Here is a 13177-nt window from a genome sequence, read left to right on the forward strand (position 1 = left end):
TTTGTGCAGTCATTGTCGCTGATGTTTCTGCAGTTTGATGGTAAAAGCATTAACGCTACAAAGCCGAAGGTTCCGCCTGAGAGAGAGCTGCTGATGTGTGCTTTACCTGCAGAAAGGTGGTGAATGCAATGCACCGTGTTTATGTGCAGCTTGGCAGCCTGCTGGCACTGCTCGGAGGGGAAACGGCAACGGAAAAAGTGTGTGTGTGTGTGTGTGTGTGTGTGTGTGTGTGTGTGTGTGTGTGTGTGTGTGTGTGTGTGTGTGTGGCTCTCTGTGTACTGGGTCTTCCTGTCGTTCTGTGATCACTGGCATATTTAGACTAATCATTGAAGAGGGGGAGCATGTGTCTCCATGCATATGATCTCGGCTGCTGCATGGTGTGCGTGTGTGTGCGTGTGCGTGTGTGATTTTAAAACCATACACACAAGGGGGCATAAATGTCTCAGGCTGTGTTTGCACATGTGTTGGTGTATCCATCGCAGGAGACAGAATTTACTCTCTCTCTCACACTCGCACACACACGCATAGGCACGCTCACACACATTAAGCTGTACTGAAGAGAAGTAGAGGAGGTTGTTGCTAAATCAGAACCAGAAGTTGAGGCGGAGTGACGGAGGGGCTCAGATGGGGGGTGGCGTGTGTGTGTGTGTGTGTGCGTGCGCACGTGTGTTGTAGTATGGGCTACACAGACTGGTGTAGTCTCTCTGTCTGGGATGTAGAGGTGAAGGTGAAGGGTGGGGAAGAAATAGTCTGAGTTAGATGGGGCGGGGGGGCAGAGAGGGATGCTGGGTGTTTAGGGGGTAAAAGGAAAAAAATCCCCACCACCCCCACCCTTCCTGCAAACAGGAATGAAACAGTAAGCATGTTTCACCTCGGCCATTAATCCTTTGTACTGACTGGAGACCTGAAGCAAACACAAAGAACTTCTTTCTCGTTCTTTAAATCTCTCAATTTTCTTCTCCTCTCTTTGCTTCCCTTTTATTCGCTCTGTTTCCCCCTTCTTGTTATCGTCTCTCTGTTGCCATCTCTTCCAGCCTTTATCTTCACGTCTCACTCTGTGTGTGTGTGTGTGTGTGTGTGTTTGTGTGTGTGTGTGTGTGTGCGTGCGTGCGTGCGTGCGTGCGTGCGTGCGTGCGTGTGTGCGTGCCTGTTGTCCTCTCTCTGTGCTGTGCTGAGACTATGCTGGGGATATTTCTGTCAGCCTCTGTTTATTTATTGATGGTGATGCTGGTGAGAGTTCGCCTGCCTACATGTGTGCTTGTGTCAAGAGAAAGTGTGGCGCTCTCTGGAAATCTTTACCTCCTCTTCTTCTTCTTCATCCGGTCCTCTCCGTGACTCCTTCGCAGTAAATATTTGTCGGCCTCCATCCTAATGACACTGCAAGGCCGACCCGGGATGTGCTGGCTCTTTGACCTCTGAATAGCTGGATGGGAACCAGCAGCTCTGCGCTCTCTGGCTTGTCTCTTGTGGAGGATGAAAGGCTGGTGTCACTGAAACGGAGGCTTAAATCATCCCCGAATGAGCACCTCCCTGACACCGCTGTCTCTGAGCCACGCTGCCTGGCTACCGAAATAGTTCCTGGAAGCAAGAATGCAAATAGAGGACATTAATGTCAGTCCTCATTGTATGTCAGACCCCGCTGAACTCTTGGGAACCTGTCGACTGGTGGTCCAGAGGTCAGGAGGTCCTACCAAGGCTGTTTATCTTCCAGTATATCTCTGAGGGACAGGCAGGGAGCCGGGCATTTGAAGGTGTGATGGCAGGCAGGGAAGAAACGGGCAGGTTTGTTAGCAGCATCCATCGTGAATGTGCTTATGCTCTTGCTCTGTGTGCATTCCTTGGTCAGAGAGGGGTTCAGATAAGGGTAAAGCTGGCTTTAAACTAAAGCAAGTTGTGCCCGATTTCATCAGCTGACAGCACCAGCGAGTACTGGACGTATAGTGTTGCTTGGTCAGTCCTTACTGATTTAATTCTTCATTCACCGACGCAGCAGTGCAGGTTTGTGCCGGCTTTGTTTCCGATGCGTAGACCACTGAATCTTTCTTTGACATCATTTATGTTGTTTTTACAATCACCAAATCAACCAAATCCACAGCAGCTCACAGGTGGTGCTGTTGGTGCACATCAGCATCAGTGGGTAACAGAATAACACCTTAATGTACAGCTCTAATTTAACCCTATGGTTTACAAGCGTGGTGCAAACATAACCAGATATACGAGTGCTGATAAGCTCATCATAGCACACTGATGCCCCGAACGTTACCCAGTAGAGCTACACTTAAGAAAAAAAAGGTCAAAGCAGTCAGACTGGAGTCTAAACAGTCTTTACAACGACAGCTCCCGAGTATAAAGTCTGTCCGTTCGAGCACATAAGTGTTTGGAGGATCTCGTCTCGTGTCCTTCCTCCAGTGTCTTCTACCCAGGTGAGACTCCAAGCTGATACCTCGCAAAGCATTTCGCATCTGAAACGTCTGCACACGACAGGCGACAGTTTCTGGATACAATTGTTGCAATATCGTTAATTTGCGAAAGCAGTTATAGTGTTAGTTTTGGATTTTTGCACATGACTTTGCAGTCAGTTTGACTGGCTTTTCGCAAACAGGAAATATCGTTGCTGTCAGCAAATCTCCATTTCTTGTAGTCCTAATAACAGCTAAAGAGATTCTCTAATGCTTTAGACGACCTCTCCTGAAAGGGACACAGCCAGAAGTAACCAAGTTACTGTCTGAAACGGCAAACATGGTGTGTTTAAGAGTAGCAATTCGATTATGAAGTGACATGCGTCGGGATCTCGGGGCTTAACCGTTTCCAGGTAAAATTCTGGATTTTTCATCAGGGATTTTTTTTTTCCAGTGGAGCTGCTGGTTTGTGTGATGCTACGTGATGAACAAGCACAAGTTTACAGTTGAAACACATGTACTGAACTGAAACTGCTCATGGGTCAGCTAAAGCAGCTGTCAAGCTCTTTTTCTCCTGTTACTGAAACACCCACCACCCCATCCAATTTTCTCCTTATCGCTTCCCTGTGGCAGCAGTTCTTCTCTTTTACCTTCGCTCTTATTTTTCTACCTGTTTATTCTTTTCTCTAACAACTTTCCTTCTTTTCTTTCTGCCTTTCTTCCTTCATTTTCCCTCTCTGCCTCTCCTCCACATGCCTCGGGGTCCTCAAGAGTTTCAGGAGTTCCACAGACTGTCCATTGTCTTGGGAATGTGCTTTGCTCTCTCCCCTCACCTCCTCCTCCTCCTGTCTGGCTGGAGACAAGGTTAGGTGGTGTTCAGCTTCTGGGTCCACAAGGCCACTGGGTTACAAGACGCTAACCTGATTAACTCCCCGCACCTGGACCAAGTCAGCTGATCAGGCTAAAGTTGAATATAGGCTCTTTTAAAAGAGGAGAGAGGATGAATGTAACTGTGTCGAGATTCTGGGATCAGCAGATTTACCACTGCATGAATAACGTGTGAAGGGAATACAGCGAATGATCAGATCTTAAAGATCTGAAAACAAGAAAATAAAAACACGTGTCAGTGATGGCTTTCCCGACCGCTTAACCCGTCTGTGTGTTTGGTTTAAGTCATTCTTAAAATCCATCCTTAGTGTGAGGGAAGAGATGACATGCCTCCAATTTCTTATCAGGCTTCTTGTGAATTTCTAAATTTATCAAAATACTTGAATCATTAGTTGTGACTTATGAGGTGGATGCTCCCTATGTGGTGGTGCCTCTGGGATACAAAATGGAAATTGGTAGCGCGTGCCGTGTGTGTGTTTCTCACTGTGTGTGTGTGTTTCTGTGAGCGTATATTCATATCTTTGTGGGGACCAAGAAGTGGAAGTTTACTATACTTGTGGGCACCAAAATCCTGTGTGTGTGTGTGTGTGTGTGTGTGTGTGTGTGTGTGTGTGTGTGTGTGTGTGTGTGTGTGTGTGTGTGTGTGTTTCTGACTGTGTGTGTCTCGCATACCCAACCCCCCATCCCAGCGTCTGGCACTCAGGAGGACTGCTCCTTCGCGAGCGTGTCTTCCTGCCAGGGCCTACGCACACACACACACACACACACACACACACACACACACACACACACATTAAAATAGAAACGGGGTGAGTGGATTAGGCTGGTGTGAGATCTTTTTAAATGTGTGGTGTGTTTCTTTTGGTTGCTAAACATAATCGTCAGACACAACCTCAGCTCAGCAGACGGGATCGCATTTGGGCTGTGAGACAAATCTGCAGGCTGTTACAGTAGAAGACAGTAAAAACTTTGGTGTAATTCATCGAATTTTCTCTATCAGCAGCACATTACGCATTATAGCAATGGTAATTGTTTAACTACTGCGATGTGCAGACGTCTGACTTCAGCTTTGAGGTTCGCCACATTGCTTTAGGCGCTCTGGAATGTGTACAGCCCAACTGGAACTCCTTGGCTGCTCTCCCTCTCTCCATATATTTTTTATGTTGACGGTATACGGTACCACCACTTCCTTCTCCTTTTCATCTTGCACCTTCTCGGCTCTGCAGAAATAAAATCCAGTTGTGTGAGCACAACATGAGGAAAAAAGCAGAGCGAGAGAGAAAGGAAGAAGTGAGCATGAGAATATGAAAGAATGCCAAAGAATAAGGAGGAGGTAGATATTGCTAACAAGGTTGCCAGAGACTCTTTTCATTTTTAATAGTCCCGTAGGAGGTCTGGCTGATAAAGTGTTATGTTATATTATTAAATCCTGGCAAAGTTGGAGCTGCAACAGATTCCAACAGTGGCAATTGTGAAAGCGAGTCTGTGGGTTTGATAAAATTCACCAAAATGAATGGACGGGATCTTTAAACCTTTAAACAACACGTGTCCCACATGTCTTCTTCTTTTTTTTTCTTTTTTTTTTTACTTTTTACAGGTAAGTAATTCTTTAATAAAAGCATCTGATATTTTATTTTCAATTTTCAAGTAAGGGATTGCCGGTTGTCGCCTCGTTCCAGTAGATTTTAGCAGCTTCTATCGCCTCTTTTGCACTTAAAAAAAAAAAAAAAATCCCTGCAGATTTGATTCCCATACAGCCAAACACGGAGTCTGTCCTATTAAAATATGATTGTTTTGGTGGACTGGGACAAATGGTGGCACTGTGGTCCAGCAGCTTTTTCCAGTGTTTCTGAGTAGGATGCTTCTGCTTCCTTAGGCGCTAACATCAGCGAGAACAATAATCTCACGTATTGTCTTCTTCTGTGCCCAGTCTAGTTTCATTTCATCTTTTTTTATTTTTAAAGATCAGGCCTTATGCCACATGTTTGAAGGCATTTTTTGAGACTCAAAATGTGGCTTTAGTGTCAGGGTTACAATTGGTTATGGTTAGGTATTTAATTTTTCAGGGTTAGGGGCTATGGAAAGCATAATGTCAATTAGATGTCCCCACAAGATATGAATACCCTACATGTGTCTGCATGCGTGTGCACATTTAGCCTGTGTTTTAGTGCATGAAGGTAAAATCCACTGATGCTTTTATTCATCTGCCCAACAGAAGTTTGGGTCATTCCTTCCTTTATAATTTATATTCTGTAATTTTTTGTGTTACCAGCTTCATCTCAGCATTTCCCAGAATTACATTCTGCACAGCCCAGACAGCGGCTGTGAACCTGTTGATTTTCTGCTGTGGTGTTCTGGTTTTTGTTTTTTGTTTTTTTGCTTGGAGATGGCAGAGGAAAAAGTGATAATGAAAGCCATGGCAGAGGTTGAGGTTTTGTAGCTGAAAATAGGGAGCACCTCGCCTGCTTGGCAAAAAAGCAACATGGCTTTGGCTGCATTGCATTCTTGGTGTAGAGAGGATGAGATGTCTGCGCCTCCTTTATGAGGGATTGCTCGCCGTGTAACTGTTGAATCTTGGTGTTAAAGGTCAGCTGATGAAAGACAAGGACGCGCGGCGCCTGACACGCTGTAGATGTGGAACTGAGCTGTAAAATGTAAATAAATGACAAACATTTATTTACATTTTTTGCAAACACTGAGAGAGAGCCATAAATGCGACACATATCTTCGGGTCTGGCTCTTTCCGGGGATGATCTGCAGCCCTGTCTGACCTGCACACCTGAGCATCTCACCTCAGGAAATATCCAGACATACTTCAGAGGGTGGAAGGATGCATGATAAAACCTTTTCTCCTATCTCTGACAAATACTCACACACCTTTCTTTCTCTGTCTATTAGGTTTTGTTTCTGAGCTCCGAGCGTTCTATTATTCCCTAATTAGCAGCATTAATAATCTTCAATTAGGCATTTAGCTTTGTGCACGTGTAACTCCTCATCCTTTGCTTAAAGTGTGTATGCGCGTGCTCGCCGACAAGCGTCATCGCGGCACCCTGTCCTCTGGTTCTGTCGTGGCTTTCCACCCAACACCAACTGTCTAATGAGGGAGTGAAAGGCCACGGGCGGAGTGGGAGGCAGGAGCTGAATATCAGTGTGTGTTTGTGTGTCTGCACACATGTTTGTGTGTGTAATTAAAGAGAAGTGCCAGCAGGGGGGACCGGTGTCAGAAAGGGTCACCAAGAGAGCAGCGGGCCATCGCCAAGCTTTGGTCATTAACTGCCGAGCGCCGGTAAAGGCGTGTGAAGGTACACAAGTGTATGTCAGGAGGCCAGGAACTAAATTAGTCTCCGTAAATATGTGTTTTACTTAGTTTACCCGTGTTTGTGTCACATTTCACTCAGAGTTTAGCTTTAGCGTTGAGTTAAAGACTTCATAAAGTATGCTGCGAGTCATTTTCAACATGTTTTGTTTATTATATTACTTTTATTGTTGTTTTCATGAGATTTCTGCGAGCCCAGTGCAGCATTTTTAGATCGCTTGTTTTGTACTAACTACAGTCTTAATCACAAAGAGAGAAAAAGATACATTTGGTCACGGTTGGTTGTTACGTTACCCCTTTAAAAAATATTAACATTGTGATATATCAAAGAGATACATTTACTTTTCCTTCTTTTTTTAAAAATAAGATACAAGATGGCAGCTTCTTCTTCCTCCTCCTTTTGAGGTCGGCAAAATCCTCTTCCTTCACACTGACAGCGGTGACGTCCGTCAACCTGATTTGATTGGTCAGATGGTCAGACTGGAGGCAAATATTAGGTTAACCGGATCCTCAACAGAACCACTTATTTTGGACATAAAGCCATAAAAGTGATCGTCCACAAAAAACGTGTATCCACACAGTAAAGGTCATCTGGCGAAGGTTGAACCAGGCTGTTGCTGTGCGCCTTTGTTCCTTAATGCAGATGAGACTAAATCCTCTTAAATCCTCCCCGATTGTCCGACTTCTTGTGTTTTTGGTGATGGCACCTTGTTCTCTTTGTTTTTATTATTAAGACTGTCAAGGACCAAAGCTAAAGTAAAACTTTAGTAATACATTGATCCAGAAAATGCTAATTCCTCCCGATTTACGTATAAACATCAAACAAAATTTCTGTTTTTGTTTGCTTGGCTTTCCTTATTTCAGGCTGTTTGTCGGTCACGTGGTGTTCCCTCCTCTTCACTCTGTCGGCTGCCATCCACAGAGAGCCACCGCATCAATATGATGTTTACAAGAGGCAGCAGTTGACGAGGAGAATAGTTTGTGTTTCTGCATTTGTTTGTTTCATCTCACTGTGTCTGCGTGTGTGTGTCCACAGTAATTTGTTTTCTTCCCTGACAGGTAGTGTGTGGATTGCCATGGGTTGATTGGTTATCCTGAGAGGTGTAGTGGGAGTTTAGGTGTGTGCTCCGGGGCTGCGTGGGGAGATCCGGGCGGCGTCCCCTCTCACAGAGCTTTCCCTCTGGGCTTCCAGCTCAGAGCAATAACTGGGTAGCTGGGAGGCTGCTCCGGGCGTCTGGGGCCCTAATATTGGGAGGAGATGGTTCAGAGACAGGAACAGTGCGAGGAGGAGGGATGTGTGTGTGTGTTTGTTTGTGTGTGTGTGTGTACTGCGGGGGGATCCCAAGCAGATTTGTTTACCGGTAATTAATTCACCTGATTGACATAACAGCTGCCAGAGCTATGGGAAGGCAACAGCATATGTGTGTGTTTGTGTGCAAGAACACCCCTGTGCATACTTACCATGCAGATTTTTCTGCATACCTGGTGTGTGTGTGTGTGTGTGTGTGTGTGTGTGTGTGTGTGTGTGTGTGTGTGTGTGTGTGTGTGTGTGTCTGCACACAGAGCAGACCCAGCCATTGAGGGGATTTCCATGTGGCAGGGTTTGGAGCAGGGTTCCTGGCAGAGCGACCCGGCAGTTCTCTGTCTTCCATCGATCGGAGCCGTCTGTCCGCCGGCAGCACCGCTCACACCGAGCTGCCTCGCTGCTAATCTTTATAGAGTTGACTTCACTGACAGTTATTGGAGCACTTGAAGCTAAGGGGAGGAGAAGGAGGGCCGTGACAGAAGGACAAATGGGAGAGATGGGAGGAGACGGCGATCGCAGTGACAGTCAGCAGGGTTGTGAAAAGTAATTCCTGGTTTGGTTTGCACACGGGCCACATGAAACCAACAGGAACTAAATACATAGACACATAACAGAGCGCTCAGTCTGGCGTGAGACACGCGTGTGCAAACACATCTCTGTGTAACTTTACGTGAACGTCAGCCATAACCGAATCACAAGGCTTCGCTCTGTCTTCGTTGTTTACATTAACAACTTCATCTCACCTGCTCTTCAGCAGTTTATGCTTTTTTGTTCAGCAGACAAAGAATGAAAAATAAAGCGATGCCCTGTTTTGGGAAACACGAGCTTGGACTGGACTCTGTTACTCTGTGTGTGGCTGCATGCGTGAACTTTGTGGTCAGAGGATCTCGGTTTGGGCGGTTTCATGTGTTTCTGCGTGAGTACAGTCAGGTCAGGCTAAACCCTTGGAAACGGAAATAAACACAGGCTTCCACACAGATATTCAGACACACTCACACAGATACTAACAGGTCAGTATCAGTGTTGTTGTGACCAGCAGGTAGCAGTGTGTTGGCCTGCTTGTCTGGACCCAGATAACGGCAGATCCATTACCCCCTGGAAGCTGAGGTCTGATCACTGGGCAGATAGAGCCGCTCACTCACTGTCTGTGGACCTAGCCGGTTAGCCAGCCTCCACCGTGGCACTAAAGAGGATCACAACAAGGGGCCAAAGGAGGGCAGACCCCCTTCTGTTAGAGGAAATTGTCAAATGCACGTCCTCCGATAATGCCTCTCTCGCATCTCGTGCAAGCCGGCGATGGTAAAGATTGCCGTGGTTATGTCACATCATGGGACACCTCAAAATGGCAGCTGCTGATCATCTTATCACTCGTTGGAGAGATTCAAGTCGTCTCAATTATAAACGCTAAGAGAACAAACTGAAATATGAAGTTTATTTTCGTTATTTAGCCTTTGTCTCAAGCACAGTGCGGTCTGTGTTATTATAGAATGGATTACAGTTTGAGAAATGCGCTCCTTTGTTTTCTTGCTTGAAGAGTTACACGGAAAGATTTATGCTCCTCTTCCAGCTGAGCCTCGTGTGCTGTTCTCCCGTGTTTGCTGAACTTACTGGCTTCTGGCTTTAGCTTATTTACCAGAAAAGATATGACAGTGATATCAATCTATTCGTCTAACTTTTGGAAAGAGTCTTTCCAACAAGTGAAACTACAGCGTTAAACAGATGCACCTCACAGACACAAAAAGACTTCAGATGCTGTGAATCTCGTCACGCATCAGCAGAGACGAGAGAATATCCTTAACTCATTTAGCTCATTTGCAAAACATGGAGGCGGCATGGATGGATGCAGGGTTAAGAAATGAAGATGTCGCATATCAATCGTGTAAGTTCATTAGTTACAAGTGAACCAAGAGAAAACCTTGTGTTTGGGAAAGACGGGATCACGAAGTAATGTTATAAAAGTGGCGTATTGCAGGCGTCACTGGTCGTAAACGTTTCTGCTGAGAGTCGCTGTTTCAGTGGAAGAGCTAGATTCTTGGCTCATTTTTTGAAATAATGACCAAATTCGCAGTCAAATTTTTTGATTGTAGCTTGGAAGAACGATTGCAGTGAATTTGGCCTATTCATGAAGAAGCGTGTGCTGATTTGGACGAGGTGATGGCTTTTGTGGATCAGCAGCTTCAACACAATGGACTAATGCAACAGCATCGCCGCTTACATCAGCATCGCTCTTCTGCTTATGACATCGGCGGGTATTTGTGATGAAGTTATCGTTTTATAATCTCCGAAAATATTTTGTCTTGTAACTTTGCGAGTCTTTGTTTCGCCTAGATGCTCCACTTTAATCTCAGAGAACAGCTGAGCTTTTTCATGACTGTATTCTCTCTGAATATTACCCTCTCGCGGCTTTGTAATTTTTTTCAGCCTACAATGGGCCTAATACGTGTCGTAGAAATGCGGCGCTGATTATTGGCTGGCTCGGTGGGGATGGAGAGAGAGCTGAAGGAGAGCGACGGTGGTGAGGAGTTAGCACTGTGGAGGTTTTGTGTATCGGGTTTGTTTGTGCGGAGGGAAGAAAAGGAGAGAGATAGCTGTGGCAAAAAGGGCAGCAGCTATCAAAAGCCACAGGCTGCTTTAAACTCCACGTCTGTTTCTTTTTCTATCTTTTCCTCCTCTTTCTCTTCTCTCTCTTTCTTTTTGCTTTTCTCTCCCTCCACCTATCGCTTTCTCCCTCTCTCCCTCTCTCTGCTCCCTGGCCATGCTGATGATTGACGGCCTGAGGGTTTTAATGGGCACTGGAGAGCAGGAGCTGAGGTCGGGGTTGTCATGGCAACTAGGAGAAGGGGCCTTTTGCTGCTGCTTCACCTGAGTACTGTGGAGCCTCGTTGGCTGGCTGAGGCAGGCAGGCTCGCGCGTACGCACACATTCACTCGCCACACACACACACACACACACACACACACACACACACACACACACACACACACACTCGTCACACGTACTTACATGCCAGCACCACTTCCATTCACTCTTCCTCCTCCCTCTAAGATGTCCTGCTGTCTATTGAGCTATCTTCTCTTTTCCTTTTTCTCATTCTTATTTCATCTTCCTATTTTCTCCCTCCTTCCCTCCGCACGGCCGTTAAAGCGCTGAGACAAACCGCAGTTGGTTAACCGTGCGCACGTGTGTTTGTGTTGGTGTGGACGCATGTATGTCAATATGTACAGTATTCAGCCCATTGTTTTTGCTGCCCATTGTTCAACAGGAGAAAAAAGCGCACCACTGCACACTTTACAGTCTCGCGCCCTTATTTTTATTTTTCAGTTGCTCCATCAATATGGCTCCTAGAAGTACAGAAGCCCAAATTATGCACAAAGGAGTCCCTCACCAAAACCAAGTAACAAGCAGCGACTTCTTTTCGCAGTTCACACACTCCATCTTGATTCAGAAAACACTTTTTTTTTTTTGTTTTAATCCTGCAGTGATTATTAGCATAATCAGACCTAATAATGGATCCATTCAAACCCTCTCATACGCAAACACACACAGGCTCGAGATCTGAAACAACACAAATCATCTGCCACAATCATGCTTCTATGGGACCCAATCTGTTGCTTAGGCCAACCCCATTACCTGACCTGACCTGACCTGTCGGACCCTTTTCAACCTGGGAAGCGATTGCTGACTAAAGCCCCGCCCACACGTGATGGTCGGGGACCTTCGAGGCTCTCATGTCCTTCACGGTAAAAAGTAATATTATGAAATTCGGCTACATACCAATAGTGTGTGCTCATATACAGGACTTTTTCTTTCCATATTTTAACTACTCAATACTCTGTCATTTTTTTATGCATCTTCCTAAACAACACATCCTGATTTGCTCTGATGGTCAAAAAGACTAGTTAGAATTTCACGTTTTTATGTTTAATAGTTTTCCCCTTACTTGCACCTGTTTGTGTCGCTGCTGAATGGCTCTGGTCTCTGGTTGCCGAGTTGCTGCTCGTTGCTTCCTGTGTGGACATCGTGGTAGCCTCTGGGGACAATGGACAACTACACAAGACTTCCTGTTCCATCTGCTAATCACTGTTTACAACTACAGATGTACTTTAAAAAACTGATTAACTGTTTACAGACTGTAGCCAATGATTTTGAGATTGTTTCTGCGGGACATCGGTGTGGTTCACCGGGTTAAAGCTAATACTAAAGCTAACTGCATATCTACCCCGGTCTTTCTCCCAGCTTTCTTGTCTTCTTTTCTCTGTCCTGTCACATGAAGGCTAAACAGACTCTTTGGGGCCAAAGACTTTGTCCCCCTGTCGCAGATGTCTGTGAGACTGAGTCTCATTTAAGACCTGAGTTATTTGGCATTTATGCGTTAAAAGAAACATTGGGAGAGTTCACATGCTTCCCAGGCCACCAGGTCACAGTGGAAGGAAGAAAAATGATGCTTAGCACTTATTATAAGAGGGGTGAGTGTCCATTTTTTATCTGTGTGCTGTATTCTTTATTTTAAGGTTTGGAAGATCCTCTTGACCTCTTCCTCTTCTTGCTTGTCTACTGTTGAGGCTGGAAAGAACTGACAGTTCACACATAGACCTGAGAGTAATATAGAAGCATCTGTACTAAGCTCTTCTTCACTGTCTGACCTCTCCTCACCCTCTGAGAGAGCTCTCCAGCTCTTCCTCTCTTGGCCCGCTTCCTATTGTTTGCCAGCCTTTTCTGTTTAAATGTCTCCCCTCTCTCCTTTATGCCTTTCTCTTTCCAGTTTTGGCTCTTGCCTTACTTCTGTCGATGCCACATCCGTGCTCTGTCACGGTTGTTTTCAGAGCCCCACAGATTCACACCCTTTTGCCGCTGCAGTTTTTGCATGCGCGATTGTGCGCGCCCTGCCTCGTGGCCCCGGGGCGTGCTAGTTAGTGTCTGGGCTGTGCAGGTCAGGCGAGGCACGGAGGGAAGTGAGCGGAGCTCCGGTTACAGTGGGGGAAGGGCTGGAGGAGAGCGCTGTGTATGTGCATTTGTAAATTATGTGGATTTGCATCTATGTTCAATAGCAGATATTGAGGCTTTTAATTGGTTATGCTTAATCAAAAGACCCATGGTTATAGTTAAGGCCGTTAGATTGTGTTCATCTTTAAGAGAAAGCAACAGTGACTATTTTGGTACACCCGTCCATCCTCCACAGCCTTTGGAGTAACAGCATCTAGGTCGTGTCTGGAAGACATTAAGACGGGTTGCTTGTTAGATGTCGGGGTATCTGTGCGGTCTTAGCTT

At 45.7% G+C, this 13177-nt stretch overlaps 1 protein-coding gene across 2 annotated transcripts in view; it reads left to right on the forward strand.

Annotated features, from left to right (window-relative positions):
- Positions 1-13177, forward strand: part of ssbp4 (single stranded DNA binding protein 4) — an 89071-nt gene that overhangs the window by 52201 nt on the left and 23693 nt on the right. The gene's annotated exons all lie outside the window — the stretch shown is intronic.

The sequence above is a fragment of the Astatotilapia calliptera genome, chromosome 23 (assembly GCF_900246225.1).
Source record: "Astatotilapia calliptera chromosome 23, fAstCal1.2, whole genome shotgun sequence".
Classification (NCBI taxonomy): domain Eukaryota; kingdom Metazoa; phylum Chordata; class Actinopteri; order Cichliformes; family Cichlidae; genus Astatotilapia; species Astatotilapia calliptera.